General features: G+C 45.4%; 2 protein-coding genes and 1 pseudogene across 2 annotated transcripts in view; 2 read left to right on the top strand and 1 right to left on the bottom strand.

The window, feature by feature from the left end:
* The window catches only part of LOC141121752 (uncharacterized), a 617,570-nt gene that overhangs the window by 170,943 nt on the left and 429,580 nt on the right, over positions 1–17,047 (top strand). The window lies entirely within an intron of this gene.
* Positions 1–17,047, bottom strand: part of LOC141121739 (uncharacterized) — a 473,317-nt pseudogene that overhangs the window by 79,375 nt on the left and 376,895 nt on the right.
* Positions 1–17,047, top strand: part of LOC141121742 (uncharacterized) — a 286,488-nt gene that overhangs the window by 57,511 nt on the left and 211,930 nt on the right. The window lies entirely within an intron of this gene.

Genomic DNA, 17,047 nt, shown 5'->3' with positions numbered 1-17,047 from the left:
ACTTTGGTCAAACAGTTCGATGGACTCCTCAGGAGGACATGGTGGGGCTAGGGAAGGAGTCACTGATGACATTGAGCCAAGGGAAGAGGCCGCTGCTTTGCCAGACAGAGTACCCTGAGCATGGGTGAGAGAGGATGAGGAGGATGAGGACGGCTTGGTCATCCACTCGACCAAGTCTTCCGCATGTTGCGGCTCAACACGGCCAGCTGCCGAAAAAAAGGCCAAGTGTGTCCCACGGCCACGTGCTGATGAGGATACACGGTCTCCACGACCAGCACTGTTGCCTCTAGACACAGAGCCTGCTTGCCCTCTTTTATTGGCTTGTGACTGTCTGCCTCTCCTTGTTGGCCTTCCAGACATACTAATGGCCTGTAGCTGCACTAAGCTGGGATATATATATATATATATATATATATATATATATATATGTACTGATACTGCAGCTAGCAAAATCAACTGCCTGCCTGTAGTATGAGAACACCACCAACCTTCTACAGGTAGCTTTAGCTGAACACTGTGCAGAGCTCGCAAAAAACTAACTTGTAGCTTATTTAGCTGCCTGCGGTAGTGATAGGATCAGAAAAACACCACCAACCTTCTACAGGTAGCTTTAGGTGAACACTGTGCAGATCTCGCCAAAAAATAACTTGTAGCTTATTTAGCTGCCTGCGGTAGTGATAGGATCAGGAAAACACCACCAACCTTCTACAGGTAGCTTTAGGTGAACACTGTGCAGAGCTCGCACTACACTAACTTGTAGCTTATTTAGCTGCCTGCGGTAGTGATAGGATCAGGAAAACACCACCAACCTCCGACAGGTAGCTTTAGGTGAACAGTGTGCAGAGCTCGCCAAAAAATAACTTGTAGCTTATTTAGCTGCCTGCGGTAGTGATAGGATCAGGAAAACACCATCAACCTTCTACAGGTAGCTTTAGCTGAACACTGTGCAGAGCTCGCAAAAAAATAACTTGTAGGTTTAGCTGAACACTGTGAGGAGGACGCACTACACTAACTTGTAGCTTTAGCTGAACACTGTGCAGAGGTCACACTGCACTAACTTGTAGTTTTAGCTGAACACTGTGAGGAGGACACACTACACTAAATTGTAGCTTTAGCTGAACACTGTGCAGAGGTCTCACTACACTAACTTGTAGCTTTAGCTGAACACTGTGCAGAGGTCTCACTACACTAACTTGTAGTTTTAGCTGAACACTGTGAGCAGGACGCACTACACTAACTTCTAGCTTTAGCTGAACACTGTGCAAAGGTCTCACTACACTAACTTGTAGCTTTAGCTGAACACTGTGCAGAGGGTGCACTACACTAACTTGTAGTTTTAGCTTAACACTGTGAAGAGGACGCACTACCCTAACTTGTAGCTTTAGCTGAACACTGTGCAGAGGTCGCACTACACTAACTTGTAGTTTTAGCTGAACACTGTGCAGAGGTCTCACTACACTAACTTGTAGTTTTAGCTGAACACTGTGACCAGGACGCACTACACTAGCTTCTAGCTTTAGCTGAACACTGTGCAGAGGTCTCACTACACTAACTTGTAGCTTTAGCTGAACACTGTGCAGAGGTTGCACTACACTAACTTGTAGTTTTAGCTTAACACTGTGAGGAGGACGCACTACCCTAGCTTTAGCTGAACACTGTGCAGAGGTCACACTAAACTAACTTGTAGCTTTAGCTGAAAACTGTGAGGAGGACGCACTACACTAACTTGTAGCTTTAGCTGAACACTGTGCAGAGGTCTCACTACACTAACTTGTAGTTTTAGCTGAACACTGTGAGGAGGACGCACTACACTAACTTGTAGCTTTAGCTGAACACTGCGCAGAGGTCGCACTACACTAACTTGTAGTTTTCGCTGAACACTGTGAGGAGGACACACTACACCAACTTGTAGCTTTAGCTGAACACTGTGAGGAGGACGCACTACACTAACTTGTAGCTTTAGCTGAACACTGTGCAGAGGTCTCACTACACTAACTTGTAGTTTTAGCTGAACACTGTGAGGAGGACGCACTACACTAACTTGTAGTTTTAGCTGAACACTGTGAGCAGGACGCACTACACTAACTTGTAGCTTTAGCTGAACACTGTGCAGAGGTCTCACTACACTAACTTGTAATTTTAGCTGAACACTGTGAGGAGGACACACTACACTAACTTGTAGCTTTAGCTGAACACTGTGCAGAGGTCGCACTACGCTAACTTGTAGTTTTAGCTGAACACTGTGAGCAGGACGCACTACACTAACTTGTAGCTTTAGCTGAACACTGTGCAGAGGTCTCACTACACTAACTTGTAGCTTTAGCTGAACACTGTGCAGAGGTCGCACTACACTAACTTGTAGCTTTAGCTGAAAACTGTGAGGAGGACGCACTACACTAACTTGTAGCTTTAGCTGAACACTGCGCAGAGGTCGCACTACACTAACTTGTAGTTTTCGCTGAACACTGTGAGAAGGACACACTACACCAACTTGTAGCTTTAGCTGAACACTGTGAGGAGGACGCACTACACTAACTTGTAGCTTTAGCTGAACACTGTGCAGAGGTCTCACTACACTAACTTGTAGTTTTAGCTGAACACTGTGAGGAGGACGCACTACACTAACCTGTAGCTTTAGCTGAACACTGTGCAGAGGTCGCACTACACTAACTTGTAGTTTTAGCTGAACACTGTGAAGAGGATGCACTACACTAACTTATAGCTTTAGCTGAACACTGTGCAGAGGTCGCACTACACTAACTTGTAGTTTTAGCTGAACACTGTGAGCAGGTCGTACTACACTAACTTGTAGTTTTCGCTGAACACTGTGAGGAGGACACACTACACCAACTTGTAGCTTTAGCTGAACACTGTGAGGAGGACACACTACACTAACTTGTAGCTTTAGCTGAACACTGTGCAGAGGTCTCACTACACTAACTTGTAGTTTTAGCTGAACACTGTGAGGAGGACACACTACACTAACTTGTAGATTTAGCTGAACACTGTGCAGAGGTCGCACTACGCTAACTTGAAGTTTTAGCTGAACACTGTGAGCAGGACGCACTACACTAACTTGTAGCTTTAGCTGAACACTGTGCAGAGGTCTCACTACACTAACTTGTAGCTTTAGCTGAACACTGTGCAGAGGTCGCACTACACTAACTTGTAGTTTTAGCTGAACACTGTGAGCAGGACACACTACACTAACTTGTAGCTTTATATGAACACTGTGCAGAGGTCTCACTACACTAACTTATAGTTTTAGCTGAACACTGTGCAGAGGTCTCACTACACTAACTTGTAGTTTTAGCTGAACACTGTGAGGAGGACACACTACACTAACTTGTAGCTTTAGCTGAACACTGTGCAGAGGTCTCACTACACTAACTTGTAGTTTTAGCTGAACACTGTGAGGAGGACGCACTACACTAACCTGTAGCTTTAGCTGAACACTGTGCAGAGGTCTCACTACACTAACTTGTAGTTTTAGCTGAACACTGTGAGGAGGACACACTACACTAACTTGTAGATTTAGCTGAACACTGTGCAGAGGTCGCACTACGCTAACTTGAAGTTTTAGCTGAACACTGTGAGCATGACGCACTACACTAACTTGTAGCTTTAGCTGAACACTGTGCAGAGGTCTCACTACACTAACTTGTAGCTTTAGCTGAACACTGTGCGAAGGTCGCACTACACTAACTTGTAGTTTTAGCTGAACACTGTGAGCAGGACACACTACACTAACTTGTAGCTTTATATGAACACTCGCAGAGGTCTCACTACACTAACTTATAGTTTTAGCTGAACACTGTGCAGAGGTCTCACTACACTAACTTGTAGTTTTAGCTGAACACTGTGAGGAGGACGCACTACACTAACTTATAGCTTTAGCTGAACACTGTGCAGAGGTCGCACTACACTAACTTGTAGTTTTAGCTGAACACTGTGAGCAGGACGCACTACACTAACTTGTAGCTTTAGCTGAACACTGTGCAGAGGTCTCACTACACTAACTTGTAGCTTTAGCTGAACACTGTGCAGAGGTCTCACTACACTAACTTGTAGTTTTAGCTGAACACTGTGAGCAGGACGCACTACACTAGCTTCTAGCTTTAGCTGAACACTGTGCAGAGGTCTCACTACACTAACTTGTAGCTTTAGCTGAACACTGTGCAGAGGTTGCACTACACTAACTTGTAGTTTTAGCTTAACACTGTGAGGAGGACGCACTACCCTAACTTGTAGCTTTAGCTGAACACTGTGCAGAGGTCACACTAAACTAACTTGTAGCTTTAGCTGAAAACTGTGAGGAGGACGCACTACACTAACTTGTAGCTTTAGCTGAACACTGTGCAGAGGTCTCACTACACTAACTTGTAGTTTTAGCTGAACACTGTGAGGAGGACACACTACACTAACTTGTAGCTTTAGCTGAACACTGCGCAGAGGTCGCACTACACTAACTTGTAGTTTTAGCTGAACACTGTGAGGAGGACACACTACACCAACTTGTAGCTTTAGCTGAACACTGTGAGGAGGACGCACTACACTAACTTGTAGCTTTAGCTGAACACTGTGCAGAAGTCTCACTACACTAACTTGTAGTTTTAGCTGAACACTGTGAGCAGGACGCACTACACTAACTTGTAGCTTTAGCTGAACACTGTGCAGAGGTCTCACTACACTAACTTGTAGTTTTAGCTGAACACTGTGAGGAGAACACACTACACTAACTTGTAGCTTTAGCTGAACACTGTGCAGAGGTCGCACTACGCTAAATTGTAGTTTTAGCTGAACACTGTGAGCAGGACGCACTACACTAACTTGTAGCTTTTGCTGAACACTGTGCAGAGGTCTCACTACACTAACTTGTAGCTTTAGCTGAACACTGTGCAGAGGTCGCACTACACTAACTTGTAGCTTTAGCTGAAAACTGTGAGGAGGACGCACTACACTAACTTGTAGCTTTAGCTGAACACTGCGCAGAGGTCGCACTACATTAACTTGTAGTTTTCGCTGAACACTGTGAGGAGGACACACTACACCAACTTGTAGCTTTAGCTGAACACTGTGAGGAGGACGCACTACACTAACTTGTAGCTTTAGCTGAACACTGTGCAGAGGTCTCACTACACTAATGCCGCGTACACACGGTCGGACTTTCTATCCTACTTGGTCCGGCACACTTTCCGACGGACTTTGTCCGCCAGGTGCGCCGGACTTTAAAACGGACGGACTTGCCCACACACACCCGGACTTTCCGGCGGGCTAAGTCCGCCCGTCTTTCCGTCGGACTTTCGCCGGAGTTCCGGCGGACTTTCAGAATGAACGGACTTGCCCACACACGGACAAGTCCGTTCATTTTGAACGTGACTCAGGTGCGACGGGACTAGAAAAGGATGTCAATCTTGCCGCTTTTATCGGCGAGATTGACACCTTGCGAGCCCCGTCGCGGGGCATACCAGGCCCTTAGGTCTGGTATGGATTATAAAGGGAACCCCCTACGCCGAAAAAACGGCGTGGGGTCCCCCCTAAAATCCATACCAGACCCCGATCCGAGCACGCAGCCTGGCCGGTCAGGAAAGGGGGTGGGGACGAGCGAGCGCCCCCCCCCCCCCTCCTGAACCGTACCAGGCCGCATGCCCTCAACATGGGGGGTGGGTGCTTTGGGGGAGGGGGGCGCCCTGCGGGGCCCCCCCCCCCCAAAGCACCTTGTCCCCATGTTGATGAGGACAAGGGCCTCTTCCCGACAACCCTGGCCGTTGGTTGTCGGGGTCTGCGGGCGGGGGCTTATCGGAATCTGGGAGCCCCCTTTAATAAGGGGGCCCCCAGATCCCGGCCCCCCACCCTATGTGAATGAGTATGGGGTACATGGTACCCCTACCCATTCACCTAGGGAAAAAGTGTAAGTAATAAAACACACTACACAGGTTTTTAAAATATTTTATTAAACAGCTCCGGGGGGGGGATCTTCCTCCGGCTTCGGGGGTCTTCTTCCGGCTTCGGGGGTCCCTCCGCTTCATCTTCTCCCGGCGTCCGGTTGGTTCTTCTCCGCTCTCTTCTCCCGGTGTTCCTGTTCTTCGGCCGGCTCCTCTGCTGTCTTCAAGTAGCTCTCTTGCCAGCAGAGGTCCGGACTTCTGGGCTTCTGGGCTTCTGGGCTTCTCTTCCCCAGATGTTGACACGACGCTCTCTCCTGCTGGACTGCTCTCCGAGGGCTGCGTTGTGACTTATATAGGTGGAGACCCCGCCCCCTTTTGATGTCACAGTCCCTGGGCATGCTGGGACTGTGACGTTTTAGGGGGCGTGGTCACTGGGTGATGTTGACCACGCCCCCTAAAACGTCACAGTCCCCCATTGAAGGCTTATGGTGTCTGTCGAATGTTCAAAGAAGATTCGACGGAGCAGCTAAACTGTACAATGCCGTATAGTTTACCTGCTCCGTCGAATCTTCTTAGAACTTTCAACAGACACCATAAGCCAAAGTACGTGTGTACTTAGTTCTAGCTATTTTACTGCTCCACCTCTTTGGTTACAATCAGCCAATAACATTCATCATCATCATTATTTTTATTTATCTTTCCTCCCCTACGTCGAATCTTTCCTCCCCTACGTCGAATCTTTCCTCCCCTATGTCGAATCTTTCCTCCCCTATGTCGAATCTTTTCTCTCTACGTCGAATCTTTTCTCTCTACGTCGAATCTTTTCTCTCTACGTCGAATCTTTTCTCTCTATGTAGAATAATCTTGGACTAATAGAGTTAAGGTTAGGCACATTCGACCACAGGTTTGATGGACACAGATTGTTATTGTCATCATCATGTCGAATCTCCTATCTATATCGAACTGTTGTAGCAACGAAAACGAAAATAAAGCATTTGTTTATGTCGGATCTTTCGTTTTTCGGACTCTGCACTTTCGTTATCGTTTGTTAAAACGATAACGAAAATACCTGAAATTCGGACGAAAATGCATTTGGACGAAAACAAATGCACATGTCTACACTACACTAACTTGTAGATTTAGCTGAACACTGTGCAGAGGTCGCACTACGCTAACTTGAAGTTTTAGCTGAACACTGTGAGCAGGACGCACTACACTAACTTGTAGCTTTAGCTGAACACTGTGCAGAGGTCTCACTACACTAACTTGTAGTTTTAGCTGAACACTGTGAGCAGGACGCACTACACTAACTTGTAGCTTTAGCTGAACACTGTGCAGAGGTCGCACTACACTAACTTGTAGTTTTAGCTGAACACTGTGAGCAGGACGCACTACACTAACTTGTAGCTTTATCTGAACACTGTGCAGAGGTCTCACTACACTAACTTGTAGCTTTAGCTGAACACTGTGCAGAGGTCGCACTACACTAACTTGTAGTTTTAGCTGAACACTGTGAGGAGGACGCACTACACCAACTGTAAATAGTCTAGCTGCCTGACTGTGGTACTAATAAGATCAAAAGAACACCAGCAATTTTCTTCAGGTAGCTGTAAATACTGTAACAAGACAAGCCTGCCTGTCAGTAGGAAGAAAACAGGAACGGATCTAGCTAAACTGAATACAGTGTAAATATATATATATGCAACACCTGGGATGCATATATATACACAATACACTGTAAGTGCAGCTAACTTACTGACTGTCCTGCCTAATCTAGCTAACTCAAATGAAATGACACTGTCTCTATCTCTCAGCACGCCCAAACACACCCTGGCTTTGGCCAATTACAGCTCTCTCTACTGACGGCGATGTGATTGGCCAAGCATGCGGGTCATAGTGCATGCTTGGCCAATCATCAGCCAGCAATGCACTGCGATGCCGCAGTGAATTATGGGCCGTGACGCGCCACACGAATTTGGCACGAACGGCCCATATTGTTCGCAATTTAGCGAACGATCGAACAGCCGATGTTCGAGTCGAACGCGAAGCTCATCCCTATTGATAGGGATGACTGTGAAGATGGAGTTTCAGCTGTTGCATTTACATATAGCTGTGTGTCATCAGCATAGCAGTGGAACAAAATTTTGTGGCGGCTGATAATTTGGCCAAGGGGGGCAAGATAGAGGATAAAAAGGATTGGGCCAAGAACTGACCCTGGGGTACACCACAAGTAACTGTATGTGGGTTTGATTTGAAATGACCCAGAGAGATGTATTATGTCCGGTTTGTGAGGTATGATTTAAACCAACTGAGAGCTGTATAATTTAATCCAGTGGTATGATGGAGCCAGTTTAAAAGAATACCATGGTCAACAGTATCGAATGCAGCAGAAAGATCCAGGAGGATGAGGAGGGAGGGAGAGCCAGCATCGGATAATATAAGGAGGTCATTTGTAACTCTGACGAGGGCAGTCTCTGTACTGTGAGCAAAGCGGAAACCTGACTGAAATTTTTCAAAAAGGTTATTATGTTTAAGATGGTCCTGAAGGTAAGTAGCAACGACTTTCTCAAGTACTTTTGATATGAAAGGGAGATTTGAGATAGGCCTATAATTGGATAGGACTTCCGGATCAAGAGTGGGTTTTTTAAGCAATGGTCTAATAATGGCATTTTTTTAAAACAGGGAGAACGTGACCAGTTTGAAGTGAATGATTTATAACAGCGGTGATCAGAGGACTCAGGACAGTGATATTAGTTTTTACCAGAGAGGTTGGGAAGGGGTCCAGGGAACAAGTGGAGGGTTTCATCTTCCTGACAATATTCTGCACCTCTTCTGATGACACCTCAGGAAAACAGTTTAGGGGTTGGGAGCCGATATATGTTGGGGGAACAATTTGGGTGGGAGGACCAGAAAGGGCAGAACGAATATGTGCGATTTTTGATGTGAAAAAAAATAAATTTATTGCACTGCTCTTCTGTAATTGCAGTAAATGGAGGGGATTTTGGTTTAAGAAGGTGATTTAGAGTAGAGAAAAGCTGCTTAGAATTTCCTGGACTGTTTCTAAAGACATTGGAATAAAACTGTGATCTTGCCTCTTTGAGGGACTGTGCATATTTTAGTCGTTGCTCCCGAAAAATATGTTTATGGACAGTAAGGCCAGATGCTTTGAAACGCCGCTCAAGGAGCCACCCTCCTGCCTTAATCTTACAAAGCTCATCTGTGAACCAGGGAGCTGAGTGGGTGAAAGTGACTGTTCTTGTTTTAACAGGGGCATGGAGGTCCAAGAGGCTGCTAAGTTGACTGTTGTAATAATCCACTGCTTCGCCGACTGATAAAAAATGTGTGGAAAGATGATGAAAATCTGCTGCCAAAAGTTCTGGGTTTATGTTTTTTAGGTTTATTAAACAGATATTCCACTTACGCTTGTAGAGGCTAGATGTGGATGGCAAATCCATGGAAATGACCTTGTGATCAGACACACCTAGGTCATACACCTGCAGGTTGGTAAGAGGAGCAGAATTTGTAATGACCAGATCCAAGGTATGCCCCCTGGTATGTGTAGGCACATCAACAAATTGTTTTAAATTAAAGCAATCCAATAGTTGAAGAAAATCAGCTGCAAAACGGCAAGAGGGAGTGTCAACGTGGATGTTCATATCACCCAAGATTATAACATCAGCAGAGGATGTGCAGAAAGTTGTGAGAAGATTTGACATCTCAGTGATAAATAATGGGTTTGGTTTTGGGGGTCGATAAATGAGGAGGAACAACACAGGGGAAGACAATTCGGGTAATGGTTGTAGAGATAGCTCCAGATTGCTGCGATGGATAACTAATAGGCCCCCACCATGTCCTGTGCTGCAAGCTTTTTGGAGGTAGCTATATCCTTGGGGACAACTCTCATTTAAAGAGGAAAAGGTATTTGGTTGGTGCCAGGTCTCTGTAATACACATATAGTCCAGACATTTATTCAGGATATGGTCATGAATGAGGCAGGATTTGTTTGTAATAGACTGTGCATTTAAAAGCTCAATTTTGCTACTCGATGATGATACAAATCTTTAGACCGGCCGTAGCAGACTAAAGTCCACACCACGTTTCCCATTCGGCTCACTGAGAGGTGTTACCATGGAAACGTTAAAACTTCATGTCTGGTAGAAGACAGTACTCTGATGATGCGTGTGCGAAGTGATAATTCGCGTTGTTGACCAGAGAGCTGGGATGATATGGCTTGTCTGTGAACAGACAAACTTTCTGTGAGAACTTCTATGAATGTAGCGCGGACGGCGAAGAAGCTCTAATTGTTTCATCACTGCAATACATGGTAGAGTGAAAAAAAGCTACTGAGATTTATCAGCTGGTTAACGGAGTAGCTCAACATAGTGGTGGTGCTGACAACGGCATAGAAAAAGTGCAGGCAGTTTTTAACTGCGTGGCCAGAATGCTAGCTGCAAGGACTTTCAACTCTGCAGCAGTGGCGATGGATGGTTTCAGGCTTCCCAAATGCGCTTCATGATGGCATGAACAAGCTGAGTCAAGCCAATTTCAGGGAGTCTCCAGGCTAGTATTTTGCTAGCGGCAACAGATAGGCCACCGCTAGGCTCAAAGGCTACCTAATAGCTATCCAAAAAGGTCCACGATTTAGAGGTGCATATAGCAAATTCTCTCTACTCAGTATGTCCCGTCTTACATGCACTCTATGTGCTGATCCTGCATTTGGTTATAAGATGTCATACTTTTACAGTTCTTTCCTAGTGACCGGGGTCTTACCATCCCTTCTTTAACCGCACAACCTCTCAGTTTAAACTTTGCATCCACATTCATCAATATCATAATCACTCAGAATTACATCAATTTTCTATATCGCACAGTTCTCCAGAAGGCATACAGTCATATAAGCCTACAGTCTGACTATAAGTCAAGCAGGTGGTCTGCTGCAAACTTTAAGGAATATGCCCAAGATGTTCGAAAGTAATATATCCATATATCACATTGCTCTGTTCAGTCCGGCAGTAGTGCAAGGGAATGACAAAACCACTCACTTTGTAGCAGCTTTTCTGCTGCAGCTCCGGCCACTTTGCTGACTAGTTCCGGTAAAATGGGGGATGGGTGAGGACCATAGGGAACATCTCCCACCCTACAATCCGGGCAGCTGACTATCCCCACAGCGCGTCTCCTCTCTCCTCCCAAGCCGAGACCAGCGCTGATTTTGGGCACTCTCCTCCTGTTGCTGCTTTAAACACTCTGACACTAGGTAAGCCCCTGGAAATGCAACCTCTCAGTACATCCGCCGCCGGGGCCACTGCAGGCTCTTCACCAACACTCCAGTAATCTTTCTCCTGTAAGTTCCTGAAGCACCAGGGCACACAAAGGGTGGGAGGGGACGGAGAGGGGATCCTTTCCTCACTCTCTCATGCCGGGGAGGATTTGCGGGCCTCAAGACATTAATGGCTGGGGCTGTGTGTTACTCCACTCGACTGGAGAAGCGGCGAACAGACAGCACCAGCAGGGAGATCATATACATCATATATATCATTATGGGTTGGTTTGTCCTTTCCTGTTCCCTGTTCTGTAAGCCATGGGACAGGATGCATGACTTATGACTCATAACCAGATGGTCTGTTGACTCTTGTGAACTCATGATAAATGTATCTTAGGGGTCGCTGATTTGAATAACCATATATTTTATACAAATACATAATTTACTAACCACTCCCCTTTTTTCTCTTTTGATTGGTAGGTTGAACCATATATAAGCTGTATACGCACTTAATAAAGGCAGGCATCTTATGTATGCACAACCTGCCTCTTGTTTCATTCTGTGTCTCCAGATATCTGAGGGCCCGGTTGGTGTACCTACAGAAGGGGTGGTCGTCCAGAATACCTACTATTTCCTTTCAGCGATCAAATACCACTAAAAGAAAGCTCTATTTGTGGGAAAAAAGGACACCAATTTTGTTTGGGTGCAACATTGCGCAGCCACGCAATTGTCAGTTAAAGTGACGCAGTGCCGTATCACAAAAAATGGCCTGGTCATTGAGCAGCCAAATCTTCCGGGGCTGAAGTGGTTAAGAAAATATACCCTCCCATTAAATTCCTTAAGTTAGGTAATGTGGAACTTAACTCCATGTATTATTTCACAAGGATTTTACTCTTAGAATCCCAATACATTTAGACTCTTCATAAAATTACAAACATGCTATGTCATATTTATATATAGACAATATATCCATGATTAATATTCAACAATAAGTAATGAATATATAAATTAATATTATAATAAAAAAAATATATATAACAAAAATGCACAAGCCAAAATATGTGAGATATTCAATTAAGTAGGCGTATACTTGTCTCATTATAATGTAAAACTAATATGATAATATAATTATTGCTAATATAATTATTTGCAATTTATATTACAAGACATTTTTTTTTTAAACACATTTCGTGAATACGTCTCTTACTTTCATTCCTTAGTTAAAGAGACGATGTCTGTTCACTGTTATTTGAAACCTAGGAGTCCCTTATCTTAACATAACATTGGGCCTCCTTGACTGATTAACTGACAAGGATTCATAATTTACAACTTAGTAGAATATATGGTGAGGCCTTAAAACCTTCCTATGAAAATCTCTTTTCTAAGGACAGTGAAGTTAGTTTAATCTCTTAGAAAAAAGATTTTGAACAAGATGGCTACTACTCATGTCCAGAGAATCACATTTAAAAATAATATATTTAGACCATTTTAAATTACCGTATATCCTCGAGTATAGGTCGATCCGAATATAAGCCGAGGCCCCTAATTTACCACAAAAAACTGGGAAAACGTATTGACTCGAGTATAAGCCAAGGGTGAGAAATGCAGCAGCTACTGTAAGTGGAAAAAAGGGTCAACAATGCCCATCTGCAGCTGCATGCCTCCCTGTGTCTATTGCATATCTCCCTGTGTCCTGTGCATACCTCACTGTGTCCATTGCATACCTCCCTGTGTCCTGTGCATACCTCATTGTGTCTATTGCATACCTCCCTGTGTCCTGTGCATGCCTATCTGTGCAGATCTGCCTACCTCACTGTGTCCTGTGTATACCACCCTGTGTCCATTGCAGCCTACCTGTGCCAATCTGCATCCTCTCTGTGTCCTGTGCATGCCTCCTGTGCCGATCTGCAGCCTCCGTGTGCCGATCTACATCCTCCGCGTGCCGCTCTGCATCCACCGATCAGCGTGTCATAAAAACATATGGCGGCCATTCCAGTGTTCAAAAGCCGCGCCTCCTCCTCGTCTGTGATAGGCAGAACACTCAATTTCCCAGCAGTCAGTGTTCAGCCTATCACGGGCATCCACTCATCCTCATACCACGGCTGAGGATGAGAGGATGTCCGTGATAGGCTGAACACTGACTGCTGGTAAATTGAGTGTTCTGCCTATCACAGATGAGGAGGAGGCGTGACTTTTGAACACTGGAATGGCCGCCGTATGTTTTTATGACACGCTGGCTGTCGTCTGTCTGCATGACATGCTGATCAGGTAGGCAGACGGTGGTGACTCGAGTATAAGCCAAGGGGGCACTTTCAGCCTAAAAAAAGGGCTGAAAATCTCAGCTTATACTTGAGTATACGGTAATTCTTTTTAACCTCAATAGTTCTGACAATATACAGATACTTTCATGTACCACCATCTGGCTTTACGGGAAAATAAGTACAACTTCATTATCTGGTCATTGAAGTCCACCCCTCCCATATAAAGATTATTTTCATGGGCACAGAGAGGCTCTTCAACTACATCAGATACCGTGGAAATTTGAACCATAGTTTCTGCATTTATGGAATTAACCACTTGCCGCCCGCCACCGTCAAATGACGGCAGGGCAGTGCGGCTCTCGTTCTGGGTGGACGTCATATGACGGCGCCCAGAACGGCTGCTCTCGTGTGCCCACGGGGCAATCGCAGCTGTGCCATGTTGTTAGGACATGGGGCGACAACGATCTCTGCAGCTCTGTAACCATGTGATCGGCTGTGTTCAATCGTAGCAGGTCACATGTAAACACAGGGATGCCGGTAACTGGCTCTACTCACCTCACACTGACAGAGTGTGAGGAGAGGAGAGCCAATCAGTGGCATCTCCTAGCAGAGGACATCTAGGTATGTAATCAGGGCACTGATCATCAGTGTCCTGATTACAATAAAGCCCCCACAGTGCCAGAAATAAGTGCCCACCAGTGCCAGAAATGAGTGCACACCAGTGCCAGCAATCAGTGCCCATCAGTGCCTATTAGTGATGCCCATCAAACTTGCCCATCAGTGCCGGCTATCAGTGCCCACCAATGCCATTCATCAGTGCCCACCAGTGCCACCTATCAGTGCCCAAAAGTGCAGCTTATTCATGCCTCCTCATCATTGCCACCTCATCAGTGTCCATCAGTGCAGCCTATCAGTGCCGCCGCATCAGTGCCAATCAGTGAAGGAGAAAAATTACTCATTTACAAAATTTACTGACAGAAACTGAGAGAAAACTTTTTTCTTCAAACTTTTCAGTCTTTTTTTAGGAAAATATAAAAAACCAGAAGTGATTAAATGCCACCAAAAGAAAGCTCTATTTGTGTGAAGAAAATGATAAAAATTTCACATGGTTACAGTATACCATGACTGCGCAGTTGTCATTCAAGGTGCGACATCGATGAAAGCTGAGAAATGGCCTGGGCAGGATGGGGGTGAAAGTGCCCGGTATTGAGGTAGTTATTTGTCCTTCCTCTTCACTGCGAGAAATTCATTAGTTCTCAAGCAGGCTTTCTCCTCCTTTCTAAGTTGGATGTTTTACAAGCCATTGGGGGAAGCCCCGGCATTTAGGTTGCACGGTGCCACGAGCCAATTCCAAGATTGTGTAAGTGTCTAAAAAGTGGCATGCTTGTATAGAAGTTGTCCACATACAAGTGTCCCTTGTGGAAAAAAGATGATACCAAGTCTATCTTGCCACTGCTCCCCATGTAGTCTGGGCAGTACGGGGGGCTCTACTTCCCTCATAAACTCTAAAATTACTTGTATATTTGCCTAGAGAAGTCTCCAATGCATCATGTGATATTCCAAACTTACCAACTATTATTATCCCAACCCTCAGACTTTAGACCTTTATATGTTGCCAAATGGGAACGAGAGCTGGGACCACAATTTACAGAGAAACAAGTCAATAGACTTTTCCTCTTTTCCTACAAAACTTCCATCTGTGCCGGATATCAAGAGTTGGGATTCAAGGTGCTGACCCGCTGGTACTACACACTGGAGAGGATCCATAAGATGTTCCCCCAGAGCTCAGACCTATGCTGGAGGTGTGGCGAGGACACTGGATCACTCCTTCACATCTTATGGTCCTGCCGCCTCCTTTAATCCTTCTGGAAGGAGGTCCACCTCATAGTCCAGAAGTTCACTGACAGAGAACTACCATGGACCCCCGAGTTCTTTCTTCTGCACCACCATGAAATTCTGACCAAGATTTACAGGAGATCCATATTGCCTCTCCTGCACACAGCGGCGGAAGGCTGCATCCCACTGTTTTGGAAGCAGACGCAGCCACCGTCGGTCGCTGGTTGGCTAAAAAAAGTGGTGGGCATTAATGCAATGGAGGACTTGGTGGCCATGGAGAAGGGCCTTTGTGAGAAATTTCTCACAAAATGGTTCTATTGGCACAAATTTGTCTATTCCGAGAAATACGCAGAGCTGGTGGCTTAGTTCACTGATTGTGTGCTGCCTGACAAGGCTTCCCCCGGTCATGGTTGGGCAACTGGACGGTGGCACCCCTTCCCTCCTTACAACCCCCTTTTTTATTTTTCATTCTTCTTCCACTTTCTCTACTTTTGCTCCATTGTTCTCTGTTAGTAGTACAGACCCTGTGGGTCATCTCTACCTTATTTTTATATCTGGCATCTATAAATACGGCAACTGCCGTGGAAAATTGGCACAATCTCAGGTTTCCCTGAGATTGTGGTTATTTACTAATGTAAAGTGGTGTTTATGTGCTGGATTTTATATTTCAACTGTTTCTTTGTATGCACACCAATGCACAGATTCTGTATTGTCTTACACAAATAAAGAATTGAAAAAAAAATGACATGTATAATCTGTGGCCCTATCACAGAGCTTCTACATTTGGACCCCAGATCTGGCACGCTTGTTGGGGAGATGCTGTTTGATTGGAAAGTGGCCAGTGAAATGTATGATGGACTCATCTACATAGATGGTTTGTTGGGGCGTATACACATCTGCAAATTTCCGGGAGAGGTAGTTTATGAGGGGCAGAATTTTGTAAGATGATCATATTCAGGGTCACCCAGAGGACGACAAAGTTTGTTCACTAAGATGCATAAAACGCATTATCGTCTCATATTTATCCCTGGCCATTGCAGTAGAGAACACGGGCATATTATGATCTCTGGACCAATATGATTGCGGCTCATTCTTTTAGTAATGCCCATGTTGAGGGTTAAGCCCAAAAAAGTTTTACATGTGTAAACCTTGATATGTCTCCAATGCGAATTGTCTGGCAAGAGTTGAATTTGGGCTGGTGGCGATGTAATGCTGTGTGTATAAATTCCTTCAGCTCACAATCGATAGATACAGATCGTCCGTGAAAAAAATCTAAAAAAAAATCTAGGGGAGTTGTTAAATTAGCTGTTTCCACCTAAATTCCGGGTTGGGCAGTGAATGGGGGAAGTACGGGCGCTGCACAATCTGTGGGCTTCCAATCAAGACTTGCAAGCACATCTGGAAGAACACTATGGGCTCTATGGGTCTGTGGTCGAATTCTTGGTGTCTGCAGGATGCTACTAGTGCTAGCCACCTCATCAGCTTGGACTCCATTTGTGGCACCCTCCAGGTCAGCACAAAATACTTCTGTCCTGGTATGTAAAAGACTAGTCTAGGATGTACTAGGCCACTGGTGCCTGCCAGCTCACTAGAAGGTAGTGCGGCACTAGTACTGGCATCCTGCAGCATATAAGACAAATCAAGTGTTCCTAGCACTACAGCTACCTGGGATCGGGTACGCCTGACCTTAGCAGGGACCTCTCCTCCATCCTCTGAGCTCCCTGTCAGGGTGCCGCTGCTCTTTACAGGTTCGTATTCGGAGCCTCATTCTGTCAGTGAGAACTCCTCTTTCGTTCTCAGCTGTC

Source organism: Aquarana catesbeiana, unplaced genomic scaffold, assembly GCF_042186555.1.
Source record: "Aquarana catesbeiana isolate 2022-GZ unplaced genomic scaffold, ASM4218655v1 unanchor229, whole genome shotgun sequence".
NCBI lineage: Eukaryota > Metazoa > Chordata > Amphibia > Anura > Ranidae > Aquarana > Aquarana catesbeiana.
This window is presented reverse-complemented; position numbering and strand designations above follow the sequence as displayed.